Source organism: Chiloscyllium punctatum, unplaced genomic scaffold, assembly GCF_047496795.1.
Source record: "Chiloscyllium punctatum isolate Juve2018m unplaced genomic scaffold, sChiPun1.3 scaffold_650, whole genome shotgun sequence".
In the NCBI taxonomy this organism is placed as follows: Eukaryota; Metazoa; Chordata; class Chondrichthyes; order Orectolobiformes; family Hemiscylliidae; genus Chiloscyllium; species Chiloscyllium punctatum.
Window position 1 is genome coordinate 72,501 of NW_027310384.1, and position 12,500 is coordinate 85,000.

The window sequence follows — 12,500 nt, forward strand, 5'->3', positions numbered from 1 at the left end:
TTTCGGGTCGGTACAAATCAGTAACCACTGACACTTAGAATATTTTCGGGTTGGTATAAATCAGTAACCACCGACACTTAGAATATTTTCGAGTTGGTATAAATCAGTAACCACTGACACTTAGAATTTTTTCGAGTTGGTATAAATCAGTAACCACTGACACTTAGAATATTTTCGGGTTGGTATAAATCAGTAACCACCGACACTTAGAATATTTTCGAGTTGGTATAAATCAGTAACCACTGACACTTAGAATTTTTTCGAGTTGGTATAAATCAGTAACCACTGACACTTAGAATATTTTCGGGTCGGTACAAATCAGTAACCACTGACACTTAGAATATTTTCGGGTTGGTATAAATCAGTAACCACTGACACTTAGAATTTTTTCGAGTTGGTATAAATCAGTAACCACTGACACTTAGAATTTTTTCGGGTTGGTATAAATCAGTAACCACCGACACTTAGAATATTTTCGGGTTGGTATAAATCAGTAACCAAGCGCATTTTTGAATTGGTTACTGATTTCTCCGTTCGAGTTGCGGCTGCGGTTGGCTTCAAATAGTGGTGGGGGCTTAATTATCGCCGAGGGGAGCATGTCCCGGTGGTGTGGCCGAGGATGGAGTGCCTTTTGAAGGGGGTGTTTCTGAATTTGGACCCTTTTTGAGTTGCATGGCCGGATGGGTGTGGTTTTGAAGGGTGTGTCTGTCTGGAGTGGCACCGGCGTTGGTGTGAGGCTGAGGGTGGGCGTTCGGTTCCTGGTTAGGGATAGGGAAAGGGTGAGACTTAGCTTTAGTGCTCGTGCCCCCGATTTTGGTAATGTTTGACGTCAATTTTCCAAGGAGGCGAATGCAAGGCTTCAGAGGGACTTTGAGTGTTCGGGGGCGGGGTAGCTCAGCCGGATTTGCCCCGGCGGTTCTGCGGACGGTGTTGACTTCGAGGGCGGACCGGCCCCCGTGTTCAGTCCGAATATCGTGCATTGTTAACGGCGGGAAGTGTTCCAAAAGGGAATGGGATTGAATGTGACTGCTGAAGCCGACTTTGAGACCTGTAACGCGGGTAGCTCAGCCGGATTTGACCCGGCGGTTCTGGCGACGGTCTCGCCTTCGAGGGGGGAGCGCCCCGCGTGTTCAGGCCGAATTTTGTGCATTTCCATCGGCGGGAAGAGGTCCAAACGGGAATGGGATTGAATGTGACTGCTGAAGCCGACATTGAGACCTCTAACGCGGGTAGCTCGGCAGGATTTGACCCGGCGGTTCTGCCGAAGGTCTCACCTTCGAGGGGGGAGCGTCCCGCGTGTTCAGGCCGAATATCGTGCATTGTTAACGGCGGGAAGTGTTCCAAAAGGGAATGGGATTGAATGTGACTGCTGAAGCCGACATTGAGACCTCTAACGCGGGTAGCTCGGCCGGATTTGACCCGGCGGTTCTGGCGACGGTCTCGCCTTCGAGGGGGGAGCGTCCCGCGTGTTCAGGCCGAATTTTGTGCATTTCCATCGGCGGGAAGAGGTCCAAACGGGAATGGGATTGAATGTGACTGCTGAAGCCGACATTGAGACCTCTAACGCGGGTAGCTCGGCCGGATTTGACCCGGCGGTTCTGCCGAAGGTCTCACCTTCGAGGGGGGAGCGTCCCGCGTGTTCAGGCCGAATTTTGTGCATTTCCATCGGCGGGAAGAGGTCCAAACGGGAATGGGATTGAATGTGACTGCTGAAGCCGACATTGAGACCTCTAACGCGGGTAGCTCGGCCGGATTTGACCCGGCGGTTCTGCCGAAGGTCTCACCTTCGAGGGGGGAGCGCCCACCGTGTACAGGCCGATTTTCATGCATTTCCAACCGTGGGAAGGGGTCCGAAAGGGGATGGGGGTGAACGTGACTGCTCAACCCGACTTTGAGACCTGTAACGCGGGTAGCTCAGCCGGATTTGACCCGGCGGTTCTGGCGACGGTCTCGCCTTCGAGGGGGGAGCGTCCCGCGTGTTCAGGCCGAATTTTGTGCATTTCCATCGGCGGGAAGAGGTCCAAACGGGAATGGGATTGAATGTGACTGCTGAAGCCGACATTGAGACCTCTAACGCGGGTAGCTCGGCAGGATTTGACCCGGCGGTTCTGCCGAAGGTCTCACCTTCGAGGGGGGAGCGCCCACCGTGTACAGGCCGATTTTCATGCATTTCCAACCGTGGGAAGGGGGCCGAAAGGGGATGGGGGTGAATGTGACTGCTCAACCCGACTTTGAGGCATCTAACCCGGGTAGCTCAGCCGGGTTTGACCCGGCGGTTCTGCCGACGGCCTCGCCTTCGAGGGGGGAGCGTCCCCCGTGTACAGGCCGATTTTCATGCATTTCGAACCGTGGGAAGTGGCCCAAAAGGGGATGGGAGTGAATGTGACTGCTCAACCCGACTTTGGCGCTTCCGAGCCGGGTAGCTCAGCCGGGTTTGACCCGGCGGTTCTGCCGACGGTCTCGTCTTCGAGGCGGGTGCCTCCCCCGTGTACAGGCCGATTTTCATGCATTTCGTACCGTGGGAAGTGGTCCAAAAGGGAATGGGGGTGGACGTGACTGCTCATACCGACATCGAGACTTGTAAGCCGTGTAGCTCGGCCGGGTTTGATCCGGCGGGTCTGCCGACGGTCTCGTCTTCGAGAGGGGGGCCTCCCCCGTGTACAGGCCGATTTTCGTGCATTTCCAACGGTGGGAAGAGGTTCATAAGGGGATGGGGGTGAATGTGACTGCTCAACCCGACTCTGAGGCTTCTAACCCGGGTAGCTCGGCCGGGTTTGACCCGGCGGTTCTGCCGTCGGTCTCGCCTTCGAGAGGGGCGCCTCCCCCGTGTACAGGCCGATTTTCGTGCATTTCGAACCGTGGGAAGTGGTCCAAAAGGGGATGGGGGTGGACGTGACTGCTCAACCCGACTTTGAGGCTTCTAACCCGGGTAGCTCGGCCGGGTTTGACCCGTCGATTCTGCCGATGGTCTCGTTTTGGAGGGGGGAGCCTCCCCCGTGTTCAGTCCGATTTTCGTGCATTTCGAACCGTGGGAAGTGGCCCAAAAGGGGATGGGAGTGAATGTGACTGCTCATACCGACTTTGGCGCTTCCGAGCCTGGTAGCTCAGCCGGGTTTGATCCGGCGGTTCTGCCGACGGTCTCGTCTTCGAGGCGGCTCCCTCCCCCGTGTACAGGCCGATTTTCATGCATTTGCAACGGTGGGAAGTTGCCCAAAAGGGGATGGGAGTGAATGTGACTGCTCAACCCGACTTTGGCGCTTCCGAGCCTGGTAGCTCAGCCGGGTTTGAACCGGCGGTTCTGCCGACGGTCTCGTCTTCGAGGCGGCTCCCTCCCCCGTGTACAGGCCGATTTTCGTGCATTTCGAACCGTGGGAAGTGGTCCAAAAGGGAATGGGGGTGGACGTGACTGCTCAACCCGACTCTGAGGCTTCTAACCCGGGTAGCTCGGCCGGGTTTGATCCGGCGGTTCTGCCGACGGTCTCGTCTTCGAGGCCGGTGCCTCCCCCGTGTACAGGCCGATTTTCGTGCATTTCCAACGGTGGGAAGTGGTCCAAAAGGGAATGGGGGTGGACGTGTCTGCTCATACCGACTTTGAGACTTGTAAGCCGGGTAGCTCAGCCGGGTTTGTTCCGGCGGTTCTGCCGACGGTCTCGTCATCGAGGGGGGAGCCTCCCCCGTGTCCAGGCCGATTTTCATGCATTTCCAACCGTGGGAAGTGGTCCAAAAGGGAATGGGGGTGAATGTGACTGCTCATACCGACTTTGAGACTTTTAAGCCGGGTAGCTCAGCCGGGTTTGACCCGGCGGTTCTGCCGACGGTCTCGCCTTCGAGGGGGGAGCGTCCCCCGTGTTCAGGCCGAATTTTGTGCATTTCGAACCGTGGGAAGTTGCCCAAAAGTCGATGGGAGTGAATGTGACTGCTCAACCCGACTTTGAGACTTGTAAGCCGGGTAGCTCAGCCGGGTTTGACCCGGCGGTTCTGCCGACGGTCTCGTCTTCGAGGCGGGTGCCTCCCCCGTGTACAGGCCGATTTTCATGCATTTCGTACCGTGGGAAGCGGTCCAAAAGGGGATGGGAGTGAACGTGACTGCTCATACCGACTTTGGCGCTTCCGAGCCGGGTAGCTCAGCCGGGTTTGACCCGGCGGGTCTGCCGACGGTCTCGCCTTCGAGGGGGGAGCGTCCCCCGTGTTCAGGCCGAATCTTGTGCATTTCGAACCGTGGGAAGTTGCCCAAAAGTCGATGGGAGTGAATGTGACTGCTCAACCCGACTTTGAGACTTGTAAGCCGGGTAGCTCAGCCGGGTTTGACCCGGCGGTTCTGCCGACGGTCTCGTCTTCGAGGCCGGTGCCTCCCCCGTGCACAGGCCGATTTTCGTGCATTTCCAACGGTGGGAAGTGGTCCAAAAGGGAATGGGGGTGGACGTGTCTGCTCATACCGACTTTGAGACTTGTAAGCCGGGTAGCTCAGCCGGGTTTGTTCCGGCGGTTCTGCCGACGGTCTCGTCATCGAGGGGGGAGCCTCCCCCGTGTCCAGGCCGATTTTCATGCATTTCCAACCGTGGGAAGTGGTCCAAAAGGGAATGGGGGTGAATGTGACTGCTCATACCGACTTTGAGACTTTTAAGCCGGGTAGCTCGGCCGGGTTTGACCCGGCGGTTCTGCCGTCGGTCTCGCCTTCGAGGCGGGTGCCTCCCCCGTGTACAGGCCGATTTTCGTGCATTTCGAACCGTGGGAAGTGGTCTAAATGTCGATGGGAGTGAACGTGACTGCTCAACCCGACTTTGAGACTTGTAAGCCGGGTAGCTCAGCCAGGTTTGACCCGGCGGTTCTGCCGACGGTCTCGCCTTCGAGGGCGGACCCTCCCCCGTGTACAGGCCGGTTTTCGTGCATTTCGAACCGTGGGAAGTGATCCAAAAGGGAATGGGGGTGAACGTGACTGCCCAACCCGGCTTTGAGACTTGTAAGCCGGGTAGCTCAGCCGGGTTGGACCCGGCGGTTCTGCCGACGGTCTCGACTTCGAGGCGGGTGCCTCCCCCGTGTACAGGCCGATTTTCATGCATTTGCAACGGTGGGAAGTTGCCCAAAAGTCGATGGGAGTGAATGTGACTGCTCAACCCGACTTCGAGACTTGTAAGCCGGGTAGCTCAGCCGGATTTGACCCGGCGGTTCTGCCGACGGTCTCGCCTTCGAGGGGGGAGCCTCCCCCGTGTACAGGCCGATTTTCGTGCATTTCCAACGGTGGGAACAGGTTCAAAAGGGGATGGGAGTGATTGTGACTGCTCAACCCGACTCTAGGGCTTCTAACCCGGGTAGCCCGGCCGGGTTTGACCCGGCAGTTCTGCCGACGGTCTCGTCTTCGAGGCGGGTGCCTCCCCCGTATACAGGCCGATTTTCATGCATTTCGAACCGTGGGAAGTGGTCCAAAAGGGAATGGGGGTGGACGTGTCTGCTCATACCGACTTTGAGACTTGTAAGCCGGGTAGCTCAGCCGGGTTTGATCCGGCGGTTCTGCCGACGGTCTCGCCTTCGAGGGGGGAGCCTCCCCCGTGTTCAGTCCGATTTCCATGCATTTCCAACCGTGGGAAGTTGCCCAAAAGGGGATGGGAGTGAATGTGACTGCTCAACCCGACTTTGGCGCTTCCGAGCCGGGTAGCTCAGCCGGGTTTGACCCGGCGGTTCTGCCGACGGTCTCGTCTTCGAGGCGGGTGCCTCCCCCGTGTACAGGCCGATTTTCATGCATTTGGAACCGTGGGAAGTGGTCCAAAAGGGAATGGGGGTGGACGTGACTGCTCATACCGACTTTGAGACTTGTAAGCCGGGTAGCTCAGCCGGGTTTGACCCGGCGGTTCTGCCGACGGTCTCGCCTTCGAGGGGGGAGCCTCCCCCGTGTTCAGTCCGATTTTCGTGCATTTCCCACGGTGGGAAATGGTATCTTTCATTACGGGGACAAGGGTCTGAAGCGGTGAAGTCAGTAACCGGCATAGTTAAGGAAAGGGTTCGAATTTTCTCAACAGTACGAAAAAAGTGAGCAGGGAAGCTAGAGAAGGTGTCAGTGAGTCCCAAACGAGTGAACCGCAAAACTTAGGGAAATGCCCGAAAGCGTTTTAAAGGGTGAAATCGGGAACGAGGAAATGATCGGAAAGTGCCTGAAAGTGCTAAATGAGTAAACAGAAAAACGAAGAAAAATGTTTGAAAAGAAGAAGTGAGTAACCAGGAAAACTTAGAAAAATGTTCAAAACGAAGAAATCAGTAACCAGGAAAACTTAGAAAAATGATCAAAAAGAAGAAATGAGTAACCAGGAAAACTTAGAAAAATGTTTAAAAAGAAGAAATCAGTAACCAGGAAAACTTAGGAAAATGTTTAAAAAGAAGAAATCAGTAACCAGAAAAACTGCGAAAAATGTTTAAAAAGAAGAAATGAGTAACCAGAAAAACTTAGAAAAATGTTTAAAAAGAAGAAATCAGTAACCAGGAAAACTTAGAAAAATGTTTAAAAAGAAGAAATCAGTAACCAGGAAAACTTAGAAAAATGTTTAAAAAGAAGAAATCAGTAACCAGGAAAACTTAGAAAAATGTTATAAAAGAAGAAGTGAGTAACCAGAAAAACTTAGAAAAATGTTTAAAAAGAAGAAATCAGTAACCAGAAAAACTGCGAAAAATGTTTAAAAAGAAGAAATCAGTAACCAGAAAAACGGCGAAAAATGTTTAAAAAGAAGAAATCAGTAACCAGAAAAACTTAGAAAAATGTTTAAAAAGAAGAAGTGAGTAACCAGAAAAACTTAGAAAAATGTTTAAAAAGAAGAAATGAGTAACCAGAAAAACTTAGAAAAATGTTTAAAAAGAAGAAATCAGTAACCAGAAAAACTTAGAAAAATGTTTAAAAAGAAGAAATCAGTAACCAGGAAAACTTAGAAAAATGTTTAAAAAGAAGAAATCAGTAACCAGAAAAACTGCGAAAAATGTTTAAAAAGAAGAAATCAGTAACCAGAAAAACTTAGAAAAATGTTTAAAAAGAAGAAGTGAGTAACCAGAAAAACTTAGAAAAATGTTTAAAAAGAAGAAATCAGTAACCAGAAAAACGGCGAAAAATGTTTAAAAAGAAGAAATCAGTAACCAGACAAACTGCGAAAAATGTTTAAAAAGAAGAAATCAGTAACCAGAAAAACTTAGAAAAATGTTTAAAAAGAAGAAATCAGTAACCAGAAAAACGGCGAAAAATGTTTAAAAAGAAGAAATGAGTAACCAGAAAAACTTAGAAAAATGTTTAAAAAGAAGAAATCAGTAACCAGAAAAACGGCGAAAAATGTTTAAAAAGAAGAAATCAGTAACCAGAAAAACTTAGAAAAATGTTTAAAAAGAAGAAATCAGTAACCAGAAAAACTGCGAAAAATGTTTAAAAAGAAGAAATCAGTAACCAGGAAAACTTAGAAAAATGTTTAAAAAGAAGAAATGAGTAACCAGGAAAACTTAGAAAAATGTTTAAAAAGAAGAAATGAGTAACCAGGAAAACTTAGAAAAATGTTTAAAAAGAAGAAATCAGTAACCAGAAAAACTTAGAAAAATGTTTAAAAAGAAGAAATCAGTAACCAGAAAAACGGCGAAAAATGTTTAAAAAGAAGAAATGAGTAACCAGAAAAACTTAGAAAAATGCTTAAAAAGAAGAAATCAGTAACCAGGAAAACTTAGAAAAATGTTTAAAAAGAAGAAATCAGTAACCAGGAAAACTTAGAAAAATGTTTAAAAAGAAGAAATCAGTAACCAGGAAAACTTAGAAAAATGTTATAAAAGAAGAAGTGAGTAACCAGAAAAACTTAGAAAAATGTTTAAAAAGAAGAAATCAGTAACCAGAAAAACTGCGAAAAATGTTTAAAAAGAAGAAATCAGTAACCAGAAAAACGGCGAAAAATGTTTAAAAAGAAGAAATCAGTAACCAGAAAAACTTAGAAAAATGTTTAAAAAGAAGAAGTGAGTAACCAGAAAAACTTAGAAAAATGTTTAAAAAGAAGAAATGAGTAACCAGAAAAACTTAGAAAAATGTTTAAAAAGAAGAAATCAGTAACCAGAAAAACTTAGAAAAATGTTTAAAAAGAAGAAATCAGTAACCAGGAAAACTTAGAAAAATGTTTAAAAAGAAGAAATCAGTAACCAGAAAAACTGCGAAAAATGTTTAAAAAGAAGAAATCAGTAACCAGAAAAACTTAGAAAAATGTTTAAAAAGAAGAAGTGAGTAACCAGAAAAACTTAGAAAAATGTTTAAAAAGAAGAAATCAGTAACCAGAAAAACGGCGAAAAATGTTTAAAAAGAAGAAATCAGTAACCAGACAAACTGCGAAAAATGTTTAAAAAGAAGAAATCAGTAACCAGAAAAACTTAGAAAAATGTTTAAAAAGAAGAAATCAGTAACCAGAAAAACTTAGAAAAATGTTTCAAAAGAAGAAGTGAGTAACCAGAAAAACTTAGAAAAATGTTTAAAAAGAAGAAGTGAGTAACCAGAAAAACTTAGAAAAATGTTTAAAAAGAAGAAATCAGTAACCAGAAAAACTTAGAAAAATGTTTAAAAAGAAGAAATCAGTAACCAGAAAAACTGCGAAAAATGTTTAAAAAGAAGAAATCAGTAACCAGGAAAACTTAGAAAAATGTTTAAAAAGAAGAAATGAGTAACCAGGAAAACTTAGAAAAATGTTTAAAAAGAAGAAATGAGTAACCAGGAAAACTTAGAAAAATGTTTAAAAAGAAGAAATCAGTAACCAGAAAAACTTAGAAAAATGTTTAAAAAGAAGAAATCAGTAACCAGAAAAACGGCGAAAAATGTTTAAAAAGAAGAAATGAGTAACCAGAAAAACTTAGAAAAATGTTTAAAAAGAAGAAATCAGTAACCAGAAAAACGGCGAAAAATGTTTAAAAAGAAGAAATCAGTAACCAGAAAAACTTAGAAAAATGTTTAAAAAGAAGAAATGAGTAACCAGAAAAACTTAGAAAAATGTTTAAAAAGAAGAAATCAGTAACCAGAAAAACTTAGAAAAATGTTTAAAAAGAAGAAATGAGTAACCAGAAAAACTTAGAAAAATGTTTAAAAAGAAGAAATCAGTAACCAGAAAAACGGCGAAAAATGTTTAAAAAGAAGAAATCAGTAACCAGAAAAACGGCGAAAAATGTTTAAAAAGAAGAAATCAGTAACCAGACAAACTGCGAAAAATGTTTAAAAAGAAGAAATCAGTAACCAGAAAAACTTAGAAAAATGTTTAAAAAGAAGAAATCAGTAACCAGGAAAACTTGGAAAAAAACACTTAGAAAAATTTTCAGCAAAGTGTGAAAAATATTCTAAGTGTCAGCGGAGGAAAATGCTGCAGCATCGGGAAAGATTCGCAAACTTACACCGAACATGTGCTCCGAAGTGCCGGAGGAATTGGGTGAATTGAGCCCGGCAAATGGCCAGCTGTCGTTTTGTGCCTGCAGCCCGAAAACTTTAACTTTGTCTGTCGCGGAAGTCCGGACCGAGAAAAATCCAAACGGTTTTGACCGGACCGAGTTCCAGACCGATGCAGTCAAATTTGGAATTCAGACCCATTCAGTGCCACTTGTAGTTTTTCCGCAGTGAGGTTGGCGGGGTACCCGGAGATATATGGGAACACGATTTTTAGAACAAAATGGCGGCGCGGGACCGTTCTGAAAGGCATCCGAAAAACGGTTCCACGGGCATAGCACTTTAATGACAGGTATGAGTGCATGCCGGAGAGCTCTTGGAAGTCGAATTTTTGACACTTTGTCAATTTTTTGACAGATTTGACAAACTCTTTCTGTCTGTTCTAAGAGTCAGTCAGAGACTTGTGCGGCGGTCTTTTGACACTATTGGAGGGCGGGCAAACCCCACGTTGACTCCGGCCGTCCCTCCACAGGCGCTCGTGTCCAAAATGAAGGCGAGAGACGCGAGTGGCCTGGTTCCCTTGGGTGTTGCCAAGAAGGCTGCGGGCTGACCGTTGCCTGAGCACTCCCTAAAGCCTCTTGTGATGAGAGCAGACCTCGCCTGCCGCACGACCGGCTCTGGGAGTCGTTGGGCCGCTATTTGTGAATAGTCTGGTCCTCCTCTGCCACCCGGACAAGCGCGATGGCTCTGCCGCCCTGCGGTGCTCGTCACCCAGGTTTGGGGAACACGATACTCGTAACAAAAATAAAAGGCGGCTCGGGACCTGCAGGCGAAAGGGGTCCCGTGGTGCTAAGCACGTCGACTTCGGGTCTCGGTGCAAGCCGGAGAGCTCACGGAAGTCTAAAGTTTTCGGCACGTGGTCGAATCTTTTCAAAGGCTTACCCGGCTCTTTCCGTCCATTCTGAGAGTAAGTCAGAGGCCGGTGCGGAGGTCTCTTGACAATCGGAGGGGGTGGTGGCCCTCCGCAGGCGCTCGTGTCGAAAATGAAGGCGAGAGACGCGAGTGGCCTGGTTCCCCTGGGTGTTGCCAGGAAGGCTGCGGGCTGACCCTTGCCTGAGCACTCCCTAAAGCCTCTTGTGATGAGAGCAGACCTCGCGCGCCGCACGACCGGCTCTGGGAGTCGTTGGGCCGCTATCTGTGAATAGTCGGGTCCTCCTCTGCCACCCGGCCAAGTGCGATGGCTCTGCCGCCCTGCGGTGCTCGTCACGCAGGTATGGGGCACACGATGCTCGTAACAGCAAATAAAGGCGGCTCGGGACCTGCAGGCGAAAGGGGTCCCGTGGTGCTTCGCACGTCGACTTCGGGTCTCGGTGCAAGCCGGAGAGCTCACGGAAGTCTAAAGTTTTCGGCACGTGGTCGAATCTGTTGAAAGGCTTACCCGGCTCTTTCCGTCCATTCTGAGAGTCAGTCAGAGGCCGGTGCGGCGGTCTATTGACGACCGGAGGCTCCCATGGGTGTTGCGATGAGGGTGGAGGGCACAGAACCTTGCCTTAGCACTCCCTAATAAAGCCTCTTGTGAAGAGAGCAGACCTCGCGCGCCGCACGACCGGCTCTGGGAGTCGTTGGGCCGCTATCTGTGAATAGTCGGGTCCTCCTCTGCCACCCGGCCAAGTGCGATGGCTCTGCCGCCCTGCGGTGCTCGTCACGCAGGTATGGGGCACACGATGCTCGTAACAGCAAATAAAGGCGGCTCGGGACCTGCAGGCGAAAGGGGTCCCGTGGTGCTTCGCACGTCGACTTCGGGTCTCGGTGCAAGCCGGAGAGCTCACGGAAGTCTAAAGTTTTCGGCACGTGGTCGAATCTTTTGAAAGGCTTACCCGGCTCTTTCCGTCCATTCTGAGAGTCAGTCAGAGGCCGGTGCGGCGGTCTATTGACGACCGGAGGCTCCCATGGGTGTTGCGATGAGGGTGGAGGGCACAGAACCTTGCCTTAGCACTCCCTAATAAAGCCTCTTGTGAAGAGAGCAGACCTCGCGCGCCGCACGACCGGCTCTGGGAGTCGTTGGGCCGCTATCTGTGAATAGTCGGGTCCTCCTCTGCCACCCGGCCAAGTGCGATGGCTCTGCCGCCCTGCGGTGCTCGTCACGCAGGTATGGGGCACACGATGCTCGTAACAGCAAATAAAGGCGGCTCGGGACCTGCAGGCGAAAGGGGTCCCGTGGTGCTTCGCACGTCGACTTCGGGTCTCGGTGCAAGCCGGAGAGCTCACGGAAGTCTAAAGTTTTCGGCACGTGGTCGAATCTTTTGAAAGGCTTACCCGGCTCTTTCCGTCCATTCTGAGAGTCAGTCAGAGGCCGGTGCGGCGGTCTATTGACGACCGGAGGCTCCCATGGGTGTTGCGATGAGGGTGGAGGGCACAGAACCTTGCCTTAGCACTCCCTAATAAAGCCTCTTGTGAAGAGAGCAGACCTCGCGCGCCGCACGACCGGCTCTGGGAGTCGTTGGGCCGCTATCTGTGAATAGTCGGGTCCTCCTCTGCCACCCGGCCAAGTGCGATGGCTCTGCCGCCCTGCGGTGCTCGTCACGCAGGTATGGGGCACACGATGCTCGTAACAGCAAATAAAGGCGGCTCGGGACCTGCAGGCGAAAGGGGTCCCGTGGTGCTTCGCACGTCGACTTCGGGTCTCGGTGCAAGCCGGAGAGCTCACGGAAGTCTAAAGTTTTCGGCACGTGGTCGAATCTTTTGAAAGGCTTACCCGGCTCTTTCCGTCCATTCTGAGAGTCAGTCAGAGGCCGGTGCGGCGGTCTATTGACGACCGGAGGCTCCCATGGGTGTTGCGATGAGGGTGGAGGGCACAGAACCTTGCCTTAGCACTCCCTAATAAAGCCTCTTGTGAAGAGAGCAGACCTCGCGCGCCGCACGACCGGCTCTGGGAGTCGTTGGGCCGCTATCTGTGAATAGTCGGGTCCTCCTCTGCCACCCGGCCAAGTGCGATGGCTCTGCCGCCCTGCGGTGCTCGTCACGCAGGTATGGGGCACACGATGCTCGTAACAGCAAATAAAGGCGGCTCGGGACCTGCAGGCGAAAGGGGTCCCGTGGTGCTTCGCACGTCGACTTCGGGTCTCGGTGCAAGCCG